This window comes from Micropterus dolomieu, linkage group LG21 (assembly GCF_021292245.1).
Source record: "Micropterus dolomieu isolate WLL.071019.BEF.003 ecotype Adirondacks linkage group LG21, ASM2129224v1, whole genome shotgun sequence".
Lineage (NCBI taxonomy): Eukaryota > Metazoa > Chordata > Actinopteri > Centrarchiformes > Centrarchidae > Micropterus > Micropterus dolomieu.
In genome coordinates, this window is record NC_060170.1 from 33,141,836 (window position 1) to 33,150,025 (window position 8,190).

Sequence of the window (8,190 nt, forward strand, 5' to 3'; positions counted from 1 at the left end):
TTAGCTACTGGACACAAGATGTCTTCTACACCACTGTGTAAGTTGCATGAATAAACATCTCATTAAACACAGATCCCAAATGATGTCATGCCGAGAAGATGCTTTAGACCACAGACAGTCCAATTCAATAGTCAGATTGTTGATCTTTTCACGAGACAAAGAAAAAATTAATAGAACACCAGAAACTATAAAAGTTTGGTTAAAGGCTTCATGTGAAAGAGATCAATGGCTAAAAAACAACAGATTATTTTTATTCTTACACCAACCTATTTTCCTCAATTCAGTGCAATAACAGTGAAGGCATCAATAATATTGCTGTATGAATGCTGTATTGATCTCTTGTGGAACATTTTCTCTGTTCTCTGCCATAGAGAGATCTAAAGTCAGGCTCAGGTAGGCTACAGAGCAGGTTTGCAAGCTGGTGCCTTGCTCACTTGCTCTTCTGCAGGGCAGGAAGTGGTGAAGAACCAGACCCTCCAGTCTAACAATGGTCTCTTTAACAGCAGGGCCACCCGGCTCCCCAACCCCATTAAAAAGGACCTCTGAGTGTCTCAGATCAGAGTCAGGTTGGGACGCACTTTGCCAAAACATGCCTTCACTTTCCTCCTAATAAAACGGTCTTAATCAAGGAGTGTAATGGCTGCTGGGGGGCCCTCGCCTGTGTCTGGGCCCTTGTTCGTAGAGGCTAATAGGCGGAGACCTGTTTGTGTGCCTTTTTTGAAATCCTCCCAGGTCCCTGCTTTGATCCGTACTGCAGAAGTAGGCTGGGGGCGCACACACGCTGCAACGCCACACACACACACACTGCAACGCCACACACACACACACACACACACACACACACACACACACACAAACACATCATTTCCAGTGGAGACTGGCACAGAGACGCAGCGCCACGACCACTCTGCTGTGTCTGTTTGGTACGGACTGCTGAAACTTCTGCGAGAGAGACAGAGAGGCGGATAGATCCACCAGGCTCGTCCCAGATAGCGGATTAAATTTACGCTCTTTTCTTTCCTTTTTTCTCCTTTTTCTCCTCCTCCTCCCCTGGTTTCGTGTTACAAAGCCCTGGGAGGGAGTTGCGCGGAGAGTCAGTTCCTCTGTGTAGAAACTGAATGACAGAATCATATGGCTTGATTTGCCTTATAGTCTAAACATTTAAAATATATAGGAAATAAGAGAAGAGAAGAGAGAAACCGCGGGCGAATTCATCTGGCACTGATGAGGATGTGGAATAATTTATAACTCCAATTCAAAAACAAATCCGAGATAACGGAGAAAGAAGAGAGCCAGTGAAAAGGATACTGGATCTGTCGTCAGAGGAAAGACGGAGAGGAAGGCGCAGGACGCGTTGCCTGTAATCATCACCACCATCACCGTAATAATAAGGTAAGTTTATAGCCGTTATTTGTCCTTATGGTGATCGCAGCGCTGCGACGCGGCTGGATTAAAAGTAGACGAAGGAAGCAGAGGTAGAAAACATCCTCCGGAGTCTCCGGATCTCCAACTGTTGCCATGAAGCCCCCTTTTCTTGGAAATAGGACGCATTCAGAGACAACGCGTTGTCTAAAGAGATCATTTAGGTGTTATATGTTGTGCTTTTGGGGCTCAATGTGATGCAACTTTATCTCCATTTCGCGCAGTGTAAACACAGCGCACTGCGGTGAGGAGCAGTTGGAAGGGAATCAACTCCGGGCTTTCACTGTAGTCTGTATCTACAGTATGCTCCAATCACAGTCCGGTGATAAAACTAGACCGTATTGTTTGTACTGGATCATATTTATGTTATAGGCTACTGTTTGCATTGTAGGCAAATATTTAAATAGACCACTTCTAAGGAGGAATCTGCTGCCTTAATCTTTTATTATTTGACTAATAATATTATAAAAGTGTCTGGAGTGTCTGTGGTGCTCTATAATAAACTTTTAGGAAGCTTCCTTTCCTTGATAGTCTTTTGCATCTTTTATGGTATCAATATCATACTTAAATAATATTCCTAACTTACTTTGTGGCTCCTGTTTGCTGCCTGAACAGAGAGTTGTATGGTTTATAGAGAGAGAGAGAGAGAACAGGATTCTGCATTCATGTAGATGCATGCTTTTGGAGTTCTGCAGCATCCCACTGAAAACATATGAAGGAATCTAACTAGTTCGTTTTTGCATAGTAGTAGGTGTCATATATTACAGCAGTCATCCACTTCCAATGCCATAAAAGCATGGAGTCCCTTGATTTGCTGCCTCTATTTCTCGCTTGCTCAGTTGACACTCAAAAAATTAAGCCCTCATGGTGACAATAATCCACTGACTTGAGATATTACTTTGGAGTGCTTTCCCCCTTTTGATTTTTTTTTTTTTGCCTTAATGAAGTAAGTATTAGCTTCAGTTGAGTGATTAGTGTAATTACTGAGGGGGGCAGGCGTCCGCTCTGGACAGTGAGCAAGGATTTGTGTAAAAAGGTGGTGGTCTAGGAGGAGGAGGAGGAGGAGTGGGGAGTCTGCCTGGTTTTCCTTGTGTTCTTAGTCTTTTCTTTTTTTTTAACAAGCTGGATGGTGCCAGTGCCAGTTAACTAACAGACAGCACAAGGGGAGACAGTAATAGTTGTGGGAGAAGTTAGTGGAGTCATGTTATTGCCTCATTTGATGGAGGAGGTAGAGAGGAGGACTTTATGTGAGCATTATTGTGCTTGAGGATCCACTTTCTGCTTTGATATTTGTGCAAATTATCTCATAAAGTTTGTCATAGGATGTGTTTTTCATAACGTTGGTGGGCGTGTAGTTCGGTCTGTCTCTCTGTGTGTGTTTGTGTATGTCACCGTGTCATTTGCAAAGATTAATGAAAGTAACATACTGATAGAATTCAGCGCGAGCATTGAGCCGCAGGTTTGACATTTGCAGTGTCAAGGGATGTAGCAGAGGATAATCCTTGCAAAATTCACTTTACTCACCTTTTTCAATCTGTGAAATAAAGTTCACAGACCTTTAAAAATAAAAGACAAAAGCCTTGATATAAATACAAAGAGAAGATTATTCAAGACTGAAACAGGTTACAGGGAGAGATGTTTGTAAACCAGTTCGGTTGTTGTAGCATTCCTCCTGACATCTGCACTTTTCCCAGTCTGGAAAAAGCCTTGAAAATCCATTTTTAGCAGGGCAGTTGCAACAAAGAGACTCACACACGCACACCAGCCCTCTGGCCCCAGATGTTAATGCCTCCATTGAGAGAGCCACAGGACTCCTGCCGAGTCGATCTCTTCATTGTCACACAGACAATGGACTCCACATCCTGATGGCCAGCCTCCTTCCCATCTTCCCTCACACACTCCTCATGCTCCACACACACACACACACACACACACACACACACACACGCAATTAAACAGCACACAGTCATGCAGACAAAGAATTGCATGCATCATACATACATGCAAACAGGCCTGCTTTTACAGCTGAGTTCAGGCATAGACACGTCACATAAGTGTTTTTAATTGTCAAAGTTGGACAGATGTTGAACTTCTTTAAAAATTTCTCTGTTATTTACAACACGTGTGTGTATTTACCTGCACTCGTGTCCCCATTTGGGTGGTGTGTTGTACACGTGTTCCTGCTGCCATCCACTTCACTATAGGGCTGCAACGAAATGTTATTTTCATAATATATTAATCTGCCAGTTAATTGATACTCTAATAAATGTCGTCTCTATGAAATGTCAGAAAATTAAGATAAATGTCCGCTTCCAAGAGACCAAGATGAGGTCTTATTTTAAATTAACTAAAGAAAAGCTGCAAATACCTTCATTTGAGAAGCATTTCTTTGGCACTTTAGTTTGAAAAGCAACTCAATCAAATGACAGTTGCAGGTGAGTTTTCTATTAGTCAATAAACTAATCACTTCAGCTGCACTTCGCTATCTGTGTCAGTCCGTGTGTTTGCTTGTCCGAGTGCATGTGTGCACATATGTGACATAAACTGTGTGTTTTGACATAAAAGGACTAACATTGCATCATAGCTGTCACATCGTCGCTGCACCAGATGTCTCTTGTTTGCCCTGTGTGTGTGTTTGTGTGCTTAATTGTCATCTCTGTGTCACATGCATCGCGTCAATGCTACAGATACTGTGGCCCACATGGCCAGCAGCTGAATGCACAGTAAACCCCTGTGATAACGGGATGATTTCTGTTTTAAAAGCTTTGCAGACAGGAACACACACATAGCATTCAGTGTGTGTTCATGCTGCACGGCTAGGGTGTTGTGAGAGTGTATGGATCTGAATTTGCTAACGATAATGAATTTTCGATGGTGGGAGAAGCTTTTTTTCACATCCTCTGCTGAGCAACAGTTGAAGCGCCAGCTTCCCACAGGAGGCATTTTTTTTTCAAAAAGATCTTTTTTATTCCAGCAACAATTCAATTCCTGCTATATATGCCTGTCTTTTCTCTTTAAACTCACTTTCAGAGGCAGATTTTCTTTTTTTATTGCCGTTTCTAAACTGGTCCATGTTTCCTGCTGAGCTGAAGGGAGTTCACATCTTCGGCCATGCCCTCTGTGTTCTGATGCTGCATGAACAGAATCGCCCCGACTTTTTTTATGTGTGTGAGTGTATGTGTTGAACAGAGATGTGGTTCATGGCAGGCCAGATGCAAGGTCTGGAGAGCCGAAGCAGATGGGGTGTGTGTGTGTGTGTGTGTGTGTGTGCTGGAGGGGAACAGCAGGAGGCTGAGCTGGACAGGCTTATGTTTAGAGAAGACGGAAGGGAAGAGGCTTGTTTACATGACCATCATGGTAAATGGGCTTTGGCAGGGTGCAGGGTCAAAGTGATATGAACCTTGTGTTTTCATGCTTTCATTGCATATGTGCCCACAACATCATTACCACTTTTTCATTATCAAAGACTCTATTATTATTATTATATAGAGGTAGTGCACGCGTGTGTGTGGGTGTGTGTTAGTGTTGAGAGAAGGTGTGATATGTGCACAGCTGTGGACTAAAACTGACACACTGACACCGGAATCGAAGTCTGGCTCACTATATCAAACTCACGCACACAAGCATTAAAGATTTTTATACATATACATGTCGTTGGCACATTGGTCATGAAAGCTTGTGTATCACCATAATCAAAGTTAATGGGATAACTTGTGGCTTTGTTTCCGTTTTTTAGACCAAAAACCACGAACCTCGCTGCTTCCTGTAACTACGATGTTGCTTCTTGTCCTTCCTCCCTAACTTCCTGTGACGTGCCGTTATTTCTCCTTGTCTTTCCTGAAGAGGATAAATGTGTCGGATGGCCTTTATGTGGTTGTTCCATTGACCTTATCCCCTTCCACCTCTTCTTAGAAGAACAGCTCCCTCTACCTCTTCTGTGCCCTAAAGCAAGAAAGGAAATCAAGATAGCTTCAACACACTGCAATTTAAGACAACACCAGCACGGAGCAAGAAATACTCCCAACTATTTGACAGCATGTACAGGACATGATGAAATGCATCGCGTATTAAAAACCTCAAGTAAATACAGAAACACTGACAGTCGTACACAACAAAAAGAACACATCAGAAGTTTACTGGGGAAACTAAAAACTGATGAACATGCCCGCCTGGCTGAAGTTAACCACCTGTCACTGATGTTTGAAATGAAGCTGACAATGTTTTAAATTGAACACTCAGATTCTATTATTTGGATAGTATTGGTGATGTTAGCTAACATTAATCTTTTGCTAACTCCCAGCATGTTGTTCTTCAGTTTTTAGTGTCCAGACACTTGTGATGTGAATTGTTGCGCCTTAGACCCATAACACATCCTACATGTAAATGCAAACAGTGTGGACTACTTATATTGTAGCATGTGCACTGACTTGTTTGATTCGTTGTACACCACTGTGTGTGATTTTGATTCAGCATCGTCTGTTTTAAATTGATGGCTGGAAAGCAATTTGTTACCTGTACTGACAAGTGCTACACAAATAAATATATTATCATTATTATTATTATTATTGTTATTATTATTATTATTAATATATATCGGTTGTCTTTTTACACAAAGAAAAAGTAAAATGTTATTTGCTAGTGATTTAATACATGTCTTTAATCTTTTGCTTGCCATTATCTTCCTGGAGCTGTCTCCCCACCACCTGCAATTTATTTGAATGTTTCTCAGATGTGAGTAATACCTCCATTTATTTTTCCAGGAGAATAGTCTACATCAACAGCATGCTCAAAAAATCAAGTGTTGTGTGCTTAATAAGCTTTATTTTGTCACATTTCTGAAACCTGTTCAGATTTAGAGTGTAGAAAGGAATCGTGACACAGTTTATGACTTGCAGTGTTTCTTTATGCTGCGGATGTGAAATTTGTGACAGTAGTTCCCAATTTGCATGTGTTATATTTACGTGCAGCATTTTTTCTAACTGCGACATTTAAGTATGATTATGATTGTGTTTCTTCATTCGCTCGTGTTTTCTTTATTTGCAGTGCAATGAGCTCTTCCGGCTCTTCCTGGCTCATCTGTTTACAGAAATGTTTCTGTTTCAAAGTTGATGTAGCTATAATTTATTGATGTTAAAATGCTACAGAAGGCACTATGAATCTAGAACGCAAACTGTGCGCGCGCACACACACACACACACACACACACATCACCCTGCACAACCTCCACCCCCCTCTCCGTGGCTTTAAGGCTTGTTGAGAAGTTTCCATCAGGCAGAGAAGATGGATCCAGAAGGTTTTGGCACAGGCTGTGATTGCAGTTGTTGCAAGACGAGAAGCTTTTGCTCTTCTGCAACTTAGCCTTCCCTTTGAGCTCTCTCTCTCTCTCTCTCTCTTACTCACTCATCCTCTGTCTCTCTCACCCACTTACGCACACATATTATTTTTTCCTCTCCCTCTCTCCCCCTCGTTTCGGCTCAATTCAAGTAGTATAATGAGGTCATTTTTGCATTGCTAAAGTGTAAGCACTTACCACTTATATAGCTCAACTTTAATTGAACAGACAAGTGCATATTCAGCCTATTGTGAGTGAAAACTATGCTTGTATAGAGGGAAGTAGCATAATCCTTTTGGTGGCTCTAATAGTAGTGCCAGCGCCCTGAATGCCCCAGAAGCAGCCATTATGGATCTTTCTCTGAAATCAATTTAGTTAAATTAAATGAAGTCTTATTGGCATTATTGTCAAAACTGAACATTATTGCCAAACAATGCAATATTCATAATAGAGAATATAGAACACAAGGCAGCGATACTGAATGATGCATCCCCCCTTTTGGGCAATCAATAAATAAATAAGCCCTAAGGGAGGAAAAGTGTTTCCAGGAAAGTCTGACTGGTGGAAAATCCAATATGGGGCGTACTGACGTTCCTACAGGCAAATCTGTAGAGCAAGTATAGCTGGATGCACCAAATACGTTCACTCCTGCAATGTGGAAGCTTTGTTTATCAAAGCTTTTCATCGTGACCTCTAATTTCCCCCCCTGTCGAGCTGATCAGTGTCATTTTTAAAATGTCAGAATGCAGTGGTGAGAGGCGTCACCCAAATCTAATTACTATTGTCTGAAGCACATGCACGAACAGATGGAGAGTAATCCGTAGCTCCCCGCCATGACATAAAAGTTTGTGCTTTGCTTCGGCACAACAAACTCTCTACCTGCCTTCATGTGTCTCGCTCAGAGACTTACTGGAGGCCTTTAGAAGAAGCCTGGTGGAGCTGCTCTGGGTGGCTCGCGTCCTCTGCATTATTTATGAGTGGTCGAACGGAGGTGGAGGAAAGCCCTGACCCGCTTGTTTGTTACCAGCTGACCACTATTGGCCATCTGCTGCCCGCCAGCCTTGCTCTCTCTCTGTCATTACCCCTGTCTCCCTCTCTCTCCCTCTCTCTCTCTCTCTCTCTCTATCTCTATGGTGCTCCGCTCTCTGTATGCGCATCTATCTGTCAATAACTGGGTTTCCATCCAAGTTTTTATGTAAAACAGGACACATAGAGTTAGTAAGGTTAATTGGATTTTTTGCTTACTTGTGACTGATTAGGGTTCAGTGAGAATACTATCATACGACGTGATGACAGCGCAGTATATAATATATAGCACATATCCATCAGCTTAGCTTAGCTTAGCATTAAGACAAAAAGCAGTGAGAAAACAGCTAACTGCTGGCTAGCTAATTTCCAGAAATAAAAGAAGCAGTCCAACAGAACCCCCCCCCCCC

General features: G+C 42.2%; 1 protein-coding gene across 3 annotated transcripts in view; it reads left to right on the plus strand.

Moving 5' to 3' along the window:
• Positions 1–927: 927 nt before the first annotated feature.
• sema4c (sema domain, immunoglobulin domain (Ig), transmembrane domain (TM) and short cytoplasmic domain, (semaphorin) 4C) overlaps positions 928–8,190 on the plus strand; it is a 94,539-nt gene continuing 87,276 nt past the window's right edge. For all 3 annotated transcript variants that reach the window (XM_046035579.1, XM_046035580.1, XM_046035581.1), the window contains exon 1: positions 928–1,392. The gene's annotated coding sequence lies outside the window, so the exon portion shown is untranslated. The remainder of the gene's footprint in view (positions 1,393–8,190) is intronic.